At 40.1% G+C, this 18,048-nt stretch overlaps 1 protein-coding gene and 1 long non-coding RNA gene across 3 annotated transcripts in view; one reads left to right on the top strand and one right to left on the bottom strand.

The window, feature by feature from the left end:
* The window catches only part of LOC118946084 (uncharacterized), a 37,787-nt gene that overhangs the window by 18,121 nt on the left and 1,618 nt on the right, over positions 1-18,048 (bottom strand). The window contains exon 2 of the long non-coding RNA XR_005041270.2: positions 15,231-15,322. This is a non-coding gene — a long non-coding RNA (uncharacterized LOC118946084). The remainder of the gene's footprint in view (positions 1-15,230; positions 15,323-18,048) is intronic.
* LOC110504499 (protocadherin-11 X-linked) overlaps positions 1,978-18,048 on the top strand; it is a 328,975-nt gene continuing 312,904 nt past the window's right edge. For both annotated transcript variants that reach the window (XM_036970557.2, XM_021583254.3), the window contains exon 1: positions 1,978-2,940. The gene's annotated coding sequence lies outside the window, so the exon portion shown is untranslated. The remainder of the gene's footprint in view (positions 2,941-18,048) is intronic.

Genomic DNA, 18,048 nt, shown 5'->3' with positions numbered 1-18,048 from the left:
CCACAACTTGTTTTCACCCATGTGGATTTGGGACAGTTATTACATTTTTAATAAGCATTAAAAAACACTACACTACCAGGTTTTGGGACAGTTATTACATTTTAATAAGCATTAAAAAACACTACACTACCAGGTTTTGGGACAGTTATTACATTTTAATAAGCATTAAAAAACACTACACTACCAGGTTTTGGGACAGTTATTACATTTTAATAAGCATTAAAAAACACTACACTACCAGGTTTTGGGACAGTTATTACATTTTAATAAGCATTAAAAAACACTACACTACCAGGTTTTGGGACAGTTATTACATTTTAATAAGCATTTAAAAACACTACAACGCAATAACACGCCAGTTACTACATTATTATAATGTTATCACATTGTTATAACTTAGGTATGAGACCAATTTTAAGAGCAACGTTATGCTAAGTGTTTCCCATAAGGATTATTAAAGGCATTGTCAAGTTGGCTTTGCATTTAAAACATGACACAAGTCAGCAAATCATTTGGACTTGGGAATCAATGACGCCTTCGGATCGTCTTCAGCCACTAACGATTTAATACGACGACAGAATTTTGTTTTCTTCCGGCCCTTCTTTGGACACTGTGTTAACTAACCTCCAGACGAGCTTCAATGGCATACAACTCTCCTTCCGTGGCCTCCGACTGCTCTTAAATACAAGTAAAACTAAATGCATGCTCTTCAACCGATCGCTGCCTGCACCTGCCCGCCCGTCCAGCATCACTACTCTGGACTGTTCTGACTTAGAATATGTGGACAACTACAAATACCTAGGTGTCTGGTTAGATTGTAAACTCTCCTTCCAGACTCACATCAAACATCTCCAATCCAAAGTTAAATCTAGAATTGGCTTCTTATATCGCAACAAAGCATGCTTCACTCATGCTGCAAAACATACCCTTGTAAAACTGACCATCCTACCGATCCTCGACTTTGGCGATGTCGTTTACAAAATAGCCTCCACTACCCTACTCAATAAATTGGAAGCAGTCTATCACAATGCCATTCATTTTGTCACCAAAGCCCCATATACTACCCACCACTGCGAACTGTACGCTCTCGTTGGCTGGCCCTCGCTTCATACTCGTCGCCAAACCCACTGGCTCCATGTCATCTACAAGACCCTGCTAGGTAAAGTCCCCCCTTATCTCAGCTCGCTGGTCACCATAGCAGCACCCACCTGTTGCACGCGCTCCAGCAGGTATATCTCTCTGGTCACCCCCAAAACCAATTCTTCCTTTGGCCGCCTCTCCTTCCAGTTCTCTGCTGCCAATGACTGGAACGAACTACAAAAATCTCTGAAACTGGAAACACTTATCTCCATCACTAGCTTTAAGCACCAGCTGTCAGAGCAGCTCACAGATTACTGCACCTGTACATAGTCCATCTATAATTTAGCCCAAACAACTACCTCTTCCCCTACTGTATTTATTTATTTATTGTGCTCCTTTACACCCCATTATTTTTATTTCTACTTTGCACATTCTTCCACTGTCAATCTACCATTCCAGTGTTTTACCTGCTATATTGCATTTACTTCGCCACCATGGCCTTTTTTTGCCTTTACCTCCCTTATCTCACCTCATTTGCTCACATCGTACATAGACTTATTTTTCTACTGTATTATTGACTGTATGTTTGTTTTACTCCTTGTGTAACTCTGTGTCGTTGTATGTGTCGAACTGCTTTGCTTTATCTTGGCCAGGTCGCAATTGTAAATGAGAACATGTTCTCAACTTGCCTACCTGGTTAAATAAAGGAGAAATTAAATAAAAATACAAATTTGGGTATGGTCATGACCTCCCCTGTTAAGAAGTAACATTTATTCGAAAAGTGAACAGTGCCCCCCTCTTCCTCAGGCGGTTATTGGAGCCAGATTGACGAGGCTAGGCTGGTGCAGTGCCCCCTCTTTCTCAGGTAGTTATTGGAGCCAGGCTAGGCTACGCTACAGCAGAGCCGATGCATCCTGGGGTGCTTGTTGTGGTCAACACTATACTCTACACACCCAGCTAAAAACAATGCAGGGATCTCCTGTTTACAGTACAGCTTTAAGAGGATGGGAGAAGATGGGAGCTGTATTATTTGCTTTAGGCTCCTCCTCTCACAGTGATGTCAGTCGGAGGCAGAGAGGTGGGCAGTACTGAGGGATCGGATTCATACAATACTACTGAGACAACTAGGCACAGTTTAGCACACTGATACAGCATACCGTCGGCCCCGCTGTAAGTGATGCCGCACTAAGGAACACTTTCACCCAAACTCATTTGGGGGACAGAACACTACCCAGGCTACAGTTCATTTATGTGTTATTTTTTGTTGTTGCTGTATAATAACCTTTACAAAAATGAAAACAGTGCTGTCAGAATTGAAGTTTTCAGACATCGTACCAAACTGTTTCCTTTTTGCGCGTTCTTGGATGGAAGTTTATGCGCTTGTTAAAAAGCTTTAACACATGCTGAGTGAAACGATCTTCCATACAAGCGGTTTTCACCGTTTATATCAAGAGAAAACATTTAAAACACACACACACACGTAGGGCTAGGGCTATTTCATGTGACTCAATCAACTTGGACCATCAGCATCTCTCCTGCCGCCCGTAATTGAACCACGCTTAACTCAAGATATCTGAAGAGGAATTACGTCGGCTCTTCGAGTTACAAAGTTATTCTGCAAGCAATGCTTTTTTTGCCTTTCGAATGTGGACCATAGACTTTTTAGGACATGGATCATTTTCTGTAGCGGATAACCCTATTGATTTGCGTTTTATTTGATTCCCGCTACCAGAACAGGATCTTTTTCTCTCCCCTATTCCACTTCAGTGTAATTCTATGGCACTTCTTCTAAAGCAGTGATGTCGCTACGTGACGGGAATTGCGATTGATTTTACATATTCTGTTTCAAAGGGATATAAGGTAAGAATTATTATTATAATCACTAGAGTCAAGTAAAAAAAAAAATGGTAACAACATTGATTTATAGTATTAGCTTATTTAATTCTCAATACCAGCCTACAAGTTGTCAATGTCTCATGTCATATGGAAATGTTATGTACATTTTAGGAGGAAATTGTTCAACCTATATAGAGGACAATACTTTATGATATCGGTGTCGCTAAAGGAATCCGAATTTACCACAAATGTACGCAAACCTGCCGACCATCTGCCGCATCGCAGTTGATTCGCATCCCTCGATAACTGGGGTTGTATTGCATGCCACCATAATGTTGTCAAATAATTTATAGATACAATCACAAGAATCACATTCGGTGTTAAAACGAGGACCCCCATTGCGCCATGTCTTTACGCATCGGATTTGGTCAGTCACACCATCCATAGTGCAACAAAAAGATTCCGTTCATCGTAGCTATTATAGTCGCCGTTATAGTTATGGTCACGATCTATTTCAAAACATTTATATTTTCTTCAGGCAGCCTATAGGATATTACTTACTATACTTTTCAACCATAGCTGTCGCATGACCATTATTTTCGGCCGGTCATGAGTTCTTCAATCCGTGCATAGTCAATATAGCTACATTGTTTTCAAATTAAATGTTTAAGATGGGCAAGCTAGGCTACTGCATACTTTTCGACAGGTGAGGTTTTTTTTTTTGACTGCGTGTTTAATAAGCAAGTTATCGTTTTTCGTCAGGAATCGCAGAGCGGTCACTAGCTGGCACAGTCACCTAACCTTAACCTTAACCACGCTGCTAACCCACATGGCTGTTAATGACTATCCTGACTAATCCATAACTTCATGGCTAATATCATTATGGGTAATGCACACAGAGACTGGCAGGCAGCTTTCAACTTCGGGGGCATTATCCTCTTTCCCATGAGCATTGCCAGTAGGTCCACTATTTGACATTGGACTGATTAGTGCTCTTGAGGAACACATATGCTGTATAGTAAACACAGTATACATACACTCCATGCTCGAAAACTACACCCAATAGGCTATAAGGGAAGCTAGGGCACCATATTCATGCTCAACGTTCCCGGTGCTTCATTGTATTGAGGTGATTCATTGGTCAACAGATCCGTCAGTCTCCATCTCTCCACATAGCCTCTAAAACAGCAGGCGATGACATGCTGTTATTGAAGCTTAGGTCGATTCGATTATCTAACTAACCAAACCTTATATGATAAAAATGGAGGCTATTCATATATTTTATTCACGGATGTTATCCAGATTGATTGGTTAATGATTTCCTGACTTGGATGACATGCCTGAATTTACTCTTAGAAAAATGTTTTCTGATAATTGATATGGATTGCAGTGTAGGCTAACAGAGATTGATAATGCTTTAGTGCTTAGATTTAAACTTGTTTAGAAGTGTTCATAATCTTAGTTTTATATACATTTAAACGTAGGCCTATATCACTGCTTAGTAGTCCTTCCTATTCTTCAATGGTAACTAACCACTGCTTACTAGTCCTTAGTTGTGGTAACTAACCACTGCTTACTAGTCCTTAGTTGTGGTAACTAACCACTGCTTACTAGTCCTTAGTTGTGGTAACTAACCACTGCTTACTAGTCCTTAGTTGTGGTAACTAACCACTGCTTAATAGTCCTTAGTTGTGGTAACTAACCACTGCTTAGTAGTCCTTAGTTGTGGTAACTAACCACTGCTTACTAGTCCTTAGTTGTGGTAACTAACCATTGCTTAATAGTCCTTAGTTGTGGTAACTAACCATTACTTAGTTGAATGATAAACTATTCTTCAATGGTAACTAACCATTGCTTACTAGTCCTTAGTTGTGATAACTAACCATTGCTTACTAGTCCTTAGTTGTGGTAACTAACCATTACTTAGTTGAATGATAAACTATTCTTCAATGGTAACTAACCACTGCTTAGTAGTCCTTAGTTGTGGTAACTAACCACTGCTTGTGGTAGTTGTGGTAACTAACCACTGCTTAATAGTCCTTAGTTGTGGTAACTAACCATTACTTAGTTGAATGATAAACTATTCTTCAATGGTAACTAACCACTGCTTAGTAGTCCTTAGTTGTGGTAACTAACCACTGCTTGTGGTAGTTGTGGTAACTAACCACTGCTTGTGGTAGTTGTGGTAACTAACCACTGCTTAGTAGTCCTTAGTTGTGGTAACTAACCGTTGCTTAGTTGAATGATAAACTGTTATTCTGCTAATTAAGTATGACACCTGAGTATTTCACCTGGATGTGCAGTTTTATATTTGACTGGAGTTGCCTCTTACAAGTCCACACACTGATAAGCAGTTGGTTTTTACATTGCATTATGGGTTTTATAGCTGCTGAAGCTGTAGCAATAGTGTCCAAAACAATGATTCTTCAGTCACATCCTTCAAAATGTAGTTATGAATGGCTCTCCTCTTTCCCCTTATTATTTGTATGATATTATTAATATTATAATTAATATTGTGATTAATAATACAAATCGCTTTCTCCTAATATCCTCCTATATGTAAGTAGCTGAAATACTCTATTATCCCTGCACATGGTACATTTGGTATTGGCACTGACCCTGTATATAGCGTTCTATCTTATTTACTATTTCTTGTGTTTTTCTTCTATATATATATATATATATATACAGGGTATATATATATATATATAGTATTAGTTATACCTGTGTTGATATTAATTACTGGGTTGGGTTGAGCATGCAAGTTAAGCATTTCACTGTACTTGTGCACGTTCCAATACAATTTTTTTTTTAACTCTCATTGTATTTGAATTGCATTGTCACACACATTATGTTTCAGTAGCCTAACTTCCACAATGATTCAGAACGATACAGAATCATTCGCACCTGCGTTAATGTAATGTCTGTATCCTAGAGCGTGGCCACCATCAAACACATGAACAATGATGGTATCAATTGTGTGTGTGTAATATAGGTATTTAACAGTATAGTCTTCATCGACTATTTGGCTAACACAACTAACATGTTTTATTTAATCCTGCTGCATTGAACAATTTTTTTCCAAATGCGTAGATGTAAAAAAAATAAAAATAAAATACTGGTTACTAAACAAATGGTTTCTCGAGAATTCTAGGAAAGGGCACAGAAAGCAAACGAAAAATAAATAAATATATATATATATATATAACTAATACTATTCACTACTCTCGATAGCTACCAATAGTTATTTGACTATCCAATCAAACGTTTGAATAAAGCAAATGTTAGCAAAATATACATTATTTTACTGTAGCATTAGAGGGTCAAATGATAGTGATCTTTATATTGGCGTTGGTCGTATTCCGTGTGTAGTTAACTAATATGTCCCTTTACTGCCCTCTAGAGGTCATTTACAGTAATATAAGATTAACTGACGTGACAAGATGTGATAAGGATTTTCATGCCAATTTATGTGAAGTTGTCACGTCTGTGTTGGTGATTGTTAATGCTGGATGGAATATCTTGAAGTCCTCTTTCTTATATTAAACATCAATTATTTTGATTATTATCTCATCGTGTTGACATTTCTAACTAGAAAATAATGCAAAGGAAATTTGAAATTGTTTGATTTATTTTCCCTCGGGAGTGATATATGATTGAAGCATTTACTAAATTAGATTTTTCACAAATTTGACTGTAAAATGAAGACATATGGACATGGTATTTGTCTTAGCCGAACACAATTAACAAAGAGTAAATATGATTTAGCTATTTTACAATGGTTCATTCTTATCAGCAGGAACCCCTTTGGCATTTGGAATTTAATCTGCCCCAGCTGTGAAGACCAAAGTCATTACTCAGTCAAGAGAAATCCACCATTATTCCTCTTGTGACAACTAGATAAGGAAACTTCGAGGCTGTAGATCTTTTAAAGGGAGACTGAATAGATCTTGACAATAAACCTGTCTGTCTGCCAGTCTGTCGACGATCAATGGAACCAGGAGAGATAGAGCCTGGTGTTACCAAGATTGTGTCCCTCTGCAATGCATTAAGAAATATCTCTTAATGTACAGTACCAGTCAAAAGTTTGGACACACCTCATTGCAGGCTTTTTATTTTGTTTTATTTTTTTTACTATTTTCTACATTGTAGAATAATAGTGAAGACATCAAAACTATGAAATAACACATATGGAATCATGTAGAGACCCCCCCCCCCCCCCCAAAAAAAGTCTTAAACAAATCAAAATATATTTTATATTTGAGATTCTTCAAATTAGCCATCCTTTGCCTTGATGACAGCTTTGCACACTCTTGGCATTCTCTTGAAAATAGTAAAAAATAAATAAAATAAAAAAACACTGCAATGAGGTGTGTCCAAACTTTTGACTGGTACTGTATATCCATGGACACCCACATCACAGTTGTTTGGATAGAGAAGTTTGTTGCCACTACTCCAGTCACTCCATCAAACTTCCGTTTAAGATGCCAGATCAATAGATTCTTTGGGAAGGTGAAGGTGTCCCCCCCTCCGCCCCCCTCTCTCCTCTTCCACAGGTCAGTCTGATAATACTACCCTGCCCGACTGGCCTGTCCATCATATTGTCATGTAAAGTGATCCAGGAGCTGTCTGCTACTAGCCCCCCCCCCCCCCCCCCCCACCTTGCTCAGCTCTGTCTCCAGAGACAGGAGAGAAGCAGAGTTGTCTGCTGTATTAAACATCTTGTCTCACAGCTCAAAATATATTTTTCTGGAATCTAGTGAAATGTTTGCATGGGAAAGATGTTCTGCTTGATTGACATTGAAACATTAAAAAAAAATTGTCCTCTACATTATTTTCCCGTTTCTTCATTGCCAAACTGTACATGTTTTGCATTTGTAAAAGTTGAAGCTCATTGCTCAACCCCATTAGATCCCATGTATAGTTTTGAAGGGAGTGTTTATCATTATCCATGGTTTGGTTCAGCCTTGGACTCCTCTTCACACGTGGCACAGTGAATAGTAATGAACCCTCCCTTGTCTCTAGGAAAGGTGCCAACTTCACAGTCAAGCAAATCACAACCCCCATGCAGCGTTTCATTCATATGACATCACAACACTGTTTTATACTGCAGAGAGTCACCTTCAAATAGATGTCTGTCATGTAGATGCCATGTAGATAGCCATGTTTTTCTAAACCAACAGGCTTCTAATGAGTCTAAACCTAACCCTATCATGAGTCTAAACCTAACCCTATAATGAGTCTAAACCTAACCCTATAATGAGTCTAAACCTAACCCTATAATGAGTCTAAACCTAACCCTATAATGAGTCTAAACCTAACCCTATAATGAGTCTGAAACCTAACCCTATAATGAGTCTAAACCTAACCCTATAATGAGTCTAAACCTAACCCTATAATGAGTCTAATCCTAACCCTATAATGAGTCTAAACCTAACCTATAATGAGTCTAAACCTAACACTAAAATGAGTCTAAACCTGACCCTATAATGAGTCTAAACCTAACCCTATAATGAGTCTAAACCTAACCCTATAATGAGTCTCACCTAACCCTATAATGAGTCTAAACCTAACCCTATAATGACTCCAATCCTAACCCTATAATGAGTCTAAACCTAACTCTATAATGAGTCTCACCCTAAAGCCCTATAATGAGTCTAAACCTAACCCTATAATGAGTCCAAACCTAACCCTATAAAGAGTCTAAACCTGACCCTATAATGAGTCTAAACCTAACCCTATAATGAGTCTAAACCTAACACTATAATGAGTCTAAACCTAACACTATAATGAGTCTAAAACTATCCCTATAATGAGTCTAAACCTAACCCTATAATGAGTCTAAACGTAACCCTATAATGAGTCTAAACCTAACCCTATAATGAGTCTAAACCTAACCCTATAATGAGTCTAAACCTAACCCTATAATGAGTCTAAACCTGACCCTATAATTAGTCTAAACCTAACCCTATAATGAGTCTAAACCTAACCATATAATGAGTCTGATCCTAACCCTATAATGAGTCTAAACCTAACCTTATAATGAGTCTAAACCTAACCCTATAATGAGTCTAAACCTAACCATATAATGAGTCTGATCCTAACCCTATAATGAGTCTAAACCTAACCCTATAATGAGTCTAAACCTAACCCTATAATGAGTCTAAACCTGACCCTATAATTAGTCTAAACCTAACCCTATAATGAGTCTAAACCTAACCCTATAATGAGTCTGATCCTAACCCTATAATGAGTCTAAACCTAACCCTATAATGAGTCTAAACCTAACCCTATAATGAGTCTAAACCTAACCCTATAATGAGTCTAAACCTAACCCTATAATGAGTCTAAACCTAACCTATAATGAGTCTAAACCTAACCCTATAATGAGTCTAAACCTGACCCTATAATTAGTCTAAACCTAACCCTATAATGAGTCTCACCTGAGTTCTTCATCAGGAATAATTATTTTTGACGTTTTAATCATCCAGAGAAACTTCCAGGAGCAATTAGGGTTAAGTGCCTTGCTCAAGGGCACAGCGACAGAATTATTCACCTTGTAGTCTCTAACCTCTAGGCTAGACAATAGAAGGAGAGTTAGAAGGTCCTCTGGTTGAATTTTTTTTCCAAATAAGATCATAGGATGCAACGATAAAACATGTTGCTGATTCCAAACAATTTAAACTTAAATATTTAAAACAAATATTTCATTACATTTTTTTTCTGCTTTTGAGATGCTATTATGGCATTTGGATGTCACCACCATCTCGATGTAAAATGTCTCTATTGCAAAGTGTTAATACAGTAGTTATTGATCTATTCTCAAGACAGTATACTAGCTCTGTCCCTATGTAGATAGCGTTTTCATATGGCGTTCACGGAACGCTTCTCAAGACAGTATACTAGCTCTGTCCCTATGTAGATAGCCTTTTCATATGGCGTTCACGGAACGCTTCTCAAGACAGTATACTAGCTCTGTCCCTATGTAGATAGCGTTTTCATAAGGCGTTCACGGAACGCTTCTCAAGACAGTATACTAGCTCTGTCCCTATGTAGATAGCGTTTTCATAAGGCGTTCACGGAACGCTTCTCAAGACAGTATACTAGCTCTGTCCCTATGTAGATAGCGTTTTCATAAGGCGTTCACGGAACGCTTCTCAAGACAGTATACTACCTCTGTCCCTATGTAGATAGCGTTTTCATATGGCGTTCACGGAACGCTTCTCAAGACAGTATACTAGCTCTGTCCCTATGTAGATAGCGTTTTCATATGGCGTTCACGGAACGCTTCTCAAGACAGTATACTAGCTCTGTCCCTATGTAGATAGCCTTTTCATAAGGCGTTCACGGAACGCTTCTCAAGACAGTATACTAGCTCTGTCCCTATGTAGATAGCGTTTTCATATGGCGTTCACGGAACGCTTCTCAAGATAGTATACTAGCTCTGTCCCTATGTAGATAGCCTTTTCATATGGCGTTCACGGAACGCTTCTCAAGACAGTATACTAGCTCTGTCCCTATGTAGATAGCGTTTTCATATGGCGTTCACGGAACGCTTCTCAAGATAGTATACTAGCTCTGTCCCTATGTAGATAGCCTTTTCATATGGCGTTCACGGAACGCTTCTCAAGACAGTATACTAGCTCTGTCCCTATGTAGATAGCCTTTTCATAAGGCGTTCACGGAACGCTTCTCAAGACAGTATACTAGCTCTGTCCCTATGTAGATAGCGTTTTCATAAGGCGTTCACGGAACGCTTCTCAAGACAGTATACTAGCTCTGTCCCTATGTAGATAGCCTTTTCATAAGGCGTTCACGGAACGCTTCTCAAGACAGTATACTAGCTCTGTCCCTATGTAGATAGCGTTTTCATATGGCGTTCACGGAACGCTTCTCAAGACAGTATACTAGCTCTGTCCCTATGTAGATAGCGTTTTCATAAGGCGTTCACGGAACGCTTCTCAAGACAGTATACTAGCTCTGTCCCTATGTAGATAGCGTTTTCATAAGGCGTTCACGGAACGCTTCTCAAGATAGTATACTAGCTCTGTCCCTATGTAGATAGCGTTTTCATAAGGCGTTCACGGAACGCTTCTCAAGACAGTATACTAGCTCTGTCCCTATGTAGATAGCGTTTTCATATGGCGTTCACGGAACGCTTCTCAAGACAGTATACTAGCTCTGTCCCTATGTAGATAGCGTTTTCATAAGGCGTTCACGGAACGCTTCTCAAGACAGTATACTAGCTCTGTCCCTATGTAGATAGCGTTTTCATAAGGCGTTCACGGAACGCTTCTCAAGACAGTATACTAGCTCTGTCCCTATGTAGATAGCGTTTTCATATGGCGTTCACGGAACGCTTCTCAAGACAGTATACTAGCTCTGTCCCTATGTAGATAGCGTTTTCATAAGGCGTTCACGGAACGCTTCTCAAGACAGTATACTAGCTCTGTCCCTATGTAGATAGCCTTTTCATATGGCGTTCACGGAACGCTTCTCAAGACAGTATACTAGCTCTGTCCCTATGTAGATAGCGTTTTCATATGGCGTTCACGGAACGCTTCTCAAGACAGTATACTAGCTCTGTCCCTATGTAGATAGCCTTTTCATATGGCGTTCACGGAACGCTTCTCAAGACAGTATACTAGCTCTGTCCCTATGTAGATAGCGTTTTCATAAGGCGTTCACGGAACGCTTCTCAAGACAGTATACTAGCTCTGTCCCTATGTAGATAGCGTTTTCATATGGCGTTCACGGAACGCTTCTCAAGACAGTATACTAGCTCTGTCCCTATGTAGATAGCGTTTTCATATGGCGTTCACGGAACGCTTCTCAAGACAGTATACTAGCTCTGTCCCTATGTAGATAGCCTTTTCATATGGCGTTCACGGAACGCTTCTCAAGACAGTATACTAGCTCTGTCCCTATGTAGATAGCGTTTTCATATGGCGTTCACGGAACGCTTCTCAAGACAGTATACTAGCTCTGTCCCTATGTAGATAGCGTTTTCATATGGCGTTCACGGAACGCTTCTCAAGACAGTATACTAGCTCTGTCCCTATGTAGATAGCCTTTTCATAAGGCGTTCACGGAACGCTTCTCAAGACAGTATACTAGCTCTGTCCCTATGTAGATAGCCTTTTCATAAGGCGTTCACGGAACGCTTCTCAAGACAGTATACTAGCTCTGTCCCTATGTAGATAGCCTTTTCATATGGCGTTCACGGAACGCTTCTCAAGATAGTATACTAGCTCTGTCCCTATGTAGATAGCGTTTTCATAAGGCGTTCACGGAACGCTTCTCAAGACAGTATACTAGCTCTGTCCCTATGTAGATAGCGTTTTCATATGGCGTTCACGGAACGCTTCTCAAGACAGTATACTAGCTCTGTCCCTATGTAGATAGCCTTTTCATATGGCGTTCACGGAACGCTTCTCAAGACAGTATACTAGCTCTGTCCCTATGTAGATAGCCTTTTCATATGGCGTTCACGGAACGCTTCTCAAGACAGTATACTAGCTCTGTCCCTATGTAGATAGCCTTTTCATATGGCGTTCACGGAACGCTTCTCAAGACAGTATACTAGCTCTGTCCCTATGTAGATAGCGTTTTCATAAGGCGTTCACGGAACGCTTCTCAAGACAGTATACTAGCTCTGTCCCTATGTAGATAGCCTTTTCATAAGGCGTTCACGGAACGCTTCTCAAGACAGTATACTAGCTCTGTCCCTATGTAGATAGCCTTTTCATAAGGCGTTCACGGAACGCTTCTCAAGACAGTATACTAGCTCTGTCCCTATGTAGATAGCCTTTTCATAAGGCGTTCACGGAACGCTTCTCAAGACAGTATACTAGCTCTGTCCCTATGTAGATAGCCTTTTCATATGGCGTTCACGGAACGCTTCTCAAGACAGTATACTAGCTCTGTCCCTATGTAGATAGCGTTTTCATATGGCGTTCACGGAACGCTTCTCAAGACAGTATACTAGCTCTGTCCCTATGTAGATAGCGTTTTCATAAGGCGTTCACGGAACGCTTCTCAAGACAGTATACTAGCTCTGTCCCTATGTAGATAGCCTTTTCATAAGGCGTTCACGGAACGCTTCTCAAGACAGTATACTAGCTCTGTCCCTATGTAGATAGCGTTTTCATATGGCGTTCACGGAACGCTTCTCAAGACAGTATACTAGCTCTGTCCCTATGTAGATAGCGTTTTCATATGGCGTTCACGGAACGCTTCTCAAGACAGTATACTAGCTCTGTCCCTATGTAGATAGCCTTTTCATAAGGCGTTCACGGAACGCTTCTCAAGACAGTATACTAGCTCTGTCCCTATGTAGATAGCGTTTTCATATGGCGTTCACGGAACGCTTCTCAAGACAGTATACTAGCTCTGTCCCTATGTAGATAGCGTTTTCATAAGGCGTTCACGGAACGCTTCTCAAGACAGTATACTAGCTCTGTCCCTATGTAGATAGCCTTTTCATAAGGCGTTCACGGAACCTTTCTCAAGACAGTATACTAGCTCTGTCCCTATGTAGATAGCCTTTTCATATGGCGTTCACGGAACGCTTCTCAAGACAGTATACTAGCTCTGTCCCTATGTAGATAGCGTTTTCATAAGGCGTTCACGGAACGCTTCTCAAGACAGTATACTAGCTCTGTCCCTATGTAGATAGCGTTTTCATAAGGCGTTCACGGAACGCTTCTCAAGATAGTATACTAGCTCTGTCCCTATGTAGATAGCGTTTTCATAAGGCGTTCACGGAACGCTTCTCAAGACAGTATACTAGCTCTGTCCCTATGTAGATAGCCTTTTCATATGGCGTTCACGGAACGCTTCTCAAGACAGTATACTAGCTCTGTCCCTATGTAGATAGCCTTTTCATAAGGCGTTCACGGAACGCTTCTCAAGACAGTATACTAGCTCTGTCCCTATGTAGATAGCGTTTTCATATGGCGTTCACGGAACGCTTCTCAAGACAGTATACTACCTCTGTCCCTATGTAGATAGCGTTTTCATATGGCGTTCACGGAACGCTTCTCAAGACAGTATACTAGCTCTGTCCCTATGTAGATAGCCTTTTCATATGGCGTTCACGGAACGCTTCTCAAGACAGTATACTAGCTCTGTCCCTATGTAGATAGCGTTTTCATATGGCGTTCACGGAACGCTTCTCAAGACAGTATACTAGCTCTGTCCCTATGTAGATAGCCTTTTCATATGGCGTTCACGGAACGCTTCTCAAGACAGTATACTAGCTCTGTCCCTATGTAGATAGCGTTTTCATATGGCGTTCACGGAACGCTTCTCAAGACAGTATACTAGCTCTGTCCCTATGTAGATAGCGTTTTCATATGGCGTTCACGGAACGCTTCTCAAGACAGTATACTAGCTCTGTCCCTATGTAGATAGCGTTTTCATATGGCGTTCACGGAACGCTTCTCAAGACAGTATACTACCTCTGTCCCTATGTAGATAGCGTTTTCATAAGGCGTTCACGGAACGCTTCTCAAGACAGTATACTAGCTCTGTCCCTATGTAGATAGCCTTTTCATATGGCGTTCACGGAACGCTTCTCAAGACAGTATACTAGCTCTGTCCCTATGTAGATAGCCTTTTCATATGGCGTTCACGGAACGCTTCTCAAGACAGTATACTAGCTCTGTCCCTATGTAGATAGCCTTTTCATATGGCGTTCACGGAACGCTTCTCAAGACAGTATACTAGCTCTGTCCCTATGTAGATAGCGTTTTCATATGGCGTTCACGGAACGCTTCTCAAGACAGTATACTAGCTCTGTCCCTATGTAGATAGCGTTTTCATAAGGCGTTCACGGAACGCTTCTCAAGACAGTATACTAGCTCTGTCCCTATGTAGATAGCCTTTTCATATGGCGTTCACGGAACGCTTCTCAAGACAGTATACTAGCTCTGTCCCTATGTAGATAGCGTTTTCATATGGCGTTCACGGAACGCTTCTCAAGACAGTATACTACCTCTGTCCCTATGTAGATAGCGTTTTCATATGGCGTTCACGGAACGCTTCTCAAGACAGCTGTTCAACATCTCTGTGATGAATATTAATACAACGGAGCTGGGAGGGGAAATGAAAGGTAGATTGATACTCTCTTTATTACCTCCTAACCAATGTGTTGTGGGAGTCTGCATCTCCTATAAAGATTATAGTAAATGCTCAGAGATCAGATGGGTAGGCCTGGACTGTAGTGGGACCTGAATAACAAATTCATACAGTATGTTAGTGGTTGGATGTAAATTGTTGGAATTTATTCAAAATAACTTTGAAAAGCTAACCGTTATTGAAGACTGTTCCTCAGACATCCACATTTAACCCCAGTGTAGTACAGCTGTGTGGTGTTATGTACGGTCTCTTTTACAGATGAGCCCTGCAAAAATGAATCAAACATAAAGAATATACACAATTACAAAACATATTAAGAATAACAGACACATTTATCAACTTAGTGGTCTCTGATCGTCACTCTGAACTGACTAAGGGGGAGCAGAACATCTAATTTCAGAGAGCTCTGGAAGTTGTTCCACATGAAGGGGGACAAAAAATAAAAAGCAGCTTTACCCAACTCTGTGGAGACCGAAGGGGCCTCCAGTGTTATCCAAGCCTGAGACTGGGTTTGGTCATTTGTAAGTCTAAATTGAATTAATGATGAGAAATACACAGGAAGTTTCTGCATGAGTGCTTTGTAGATAAACACGAGAAAATACCGCTCTCTCCTTACATACAAAGTGGTCCAACCCAGTTTTTGATACAAAACACAATGGTGAATTCTAGAACCATCACCAGTAACAAACCTAAGAGCCTAATGGTGAGTTCTAGAACCATCACCAGTAACAAACCTAAGGGCCTAATGGTGAGTTCTAGAACCATCACCAGTAATAAACCTAAGGGCCTAATGGTGAGTTCTAGAACCATCACCAGTAAAAAACCTAAGGGCCTAATGGTGAGTTCTAGAACCATCACCAGTAACAAACCTAAGGGCCTAATGGTGAGTTCTAGAACCATCACCAGTAATAAACCTAAGGGCCTAATGGTGAGTTCTAGAACCATCACCAGTAAAAAACCTAAGGGCCTAATGGTGAGTTCTAGAACCATCACCAGTAACAAACCTAAGGGCCTAATGGTAAGTTCTAGAACCATCACCAGTAATAAACCTAAGGGCCTAATGGTGAGTTCTAGAACCATCACCGGTAATAAACCTAAGGGCCTAATGGTGAGTTCTAGAACCATCACCAGTAATAAACCTAAGGGACCAATGGTGAGTTCTAGAACCATCACTGGTAATAAACCTAAGGGCCCAATGGTGAGTTCTAGAACCATCACCGGTAATAAACCTAAGGGCCCAATGGTGAGTTCTAGAACCATCACCGGTAATAAACCTAAGGGCCCAATGGTGAGTTCTAGAACCATCACCAGTAAAAAACCTAAGGGCCTAATGGTGAGTTCTAGAACCATCACTAGTAACAAACCTAAGGGCCTAATGGTAAGTTCTAGAACCATCACCAGTAATAAACCTAAGGGCCTAATGGTGAGTTCTAGAACCATCACCGGCAATAAACCTAAGGGCCCAATGGTGAGTTCTAGAACCATCACCGGTAATAAACCTAAGGGCCCAATGGTGAGTTCTAGAACCATCACCGGTAATAAACCTAAGGGCCCAATGGTGAGTTCTAGAACCATCACCGGTAATAAACCTAAGGGCCTAATGGTGAGTTCTAGAACCATCACCGGTAATAAACCTAAGGGCCTAATGGTGAGTTCTAGAACCATCACCGGTAATAAACCTAAGGGCACAATGGAAAACAGCATCTAGTGTTTTAAGTGTAGTTGCTGGTGCATGCATGTAGATAATATCTCCATAATCTATAATAGACATTTAAAACCTCTTAAGGATCTCTACAGATCGGTCTCCCACCAGCGGGATGGTTGATCTAATGTGCGCTAATGCGATTAGCATGAAGTTGTAAGTAACAAGACATTTTCCCAGGACATAGACATATATGATATTGGCAGAAAGCTTAAATTCTTGTTAATCTAACTGCACTGTCCAATTTAAAGTAGCTATTACAGTGAAATAATGCCATGCTATTGTTTGAGGAGAGTCCACAGTTATGAACTTGAAAAGTTATTAATAAACCAATTAGGCACTTTTGGGCAGTCTTGACACAAATTCTTTAACAGAAAGGCAATGTTTCATTGGACCAGTCTAAAACTTTGCACATACACTGCTGCCATCTAGTGGCCAACATTAAAATTGCGGCTGGGCTGGAATAATACTTTATGGCCTTTAACTTGCATTTGAAAGATGATGGTTAAAAAAAATATACAAAAATGTTTAGTTTTTTTGTTTGTATTATCTTTTACCGAATCTAATGTGTTATATTTGCCTACATTAATTTCACATTTCCACAAACTTCAAAGTGTTTTCTTTCAAATGGTATCAAGAATATGCATATCATTGCTTCAGGTCCTGAGGTACAGACATTTGGATGTCATTTTAGGCGAAAATTGAAAAATAATTTTAAAGTGTCCTGGACAATATTAACTAAAGTCAGGCATTTTGCTTTGTTTCTGTAAAAGAAACAAACCTTGAACTTAAACTTCTTAACCAGCTCAGTGAAATGTTTTTTAAATGATACTTTGTCATCAAACCAGATACCAAAATATTTTTAGAAAGGAACTCGCTCAATTTGTGTACCGTTCAAACTAGTCATTACAAATGCATTCAAAACCGGATCCATTTGGGACCTAAAAAAAAAAACATGCATTTTGGTGTGTTTGCATTTGGCACTAACTTTAGATCCAGCCGTGATCTCTGCTGTGGTTGAAAATCAGACGTCAAATGTGAAAAGGCTTGGTCCACTGATGGAATACAATACTGTATCATCTGCATACAAATCAATATATATATTTTTACAGCATTACTAATGTTATTTATATTGATTGTAAATAGTAGTGGGCCGAGTATTGAACCTTGGGGAACCCATTTCTGTAACTCAAGGAACTCCGATTTGATCCATCTACCGTGATGGCCTGAGTTTTGTCACAGAGAGGACAGCTTTTTCAACCAAATAACATGGTCTACAGTATCCTATC

This window comes from Oncorhynchus mykiss, chromosome 25 (genome assembly GCF_057628025.1).
Source record: "Oncorhynchus mykiss isolate SJ-2025 chromosome 25, ASM5762802v1, whole genome shotgun sequence".
Taxonomy (NCBI): Eukaryota; Metazoa; Chordata; class Actinopteri; order Salmoniformes; family Salmonidae; genus Oncorhynchus; species Oncorhynchus mykiss.
Note: the sequence above shows the minus strand (reverse complement) of the source record. Positions and strands in the feature narration are given on the sequence as shown.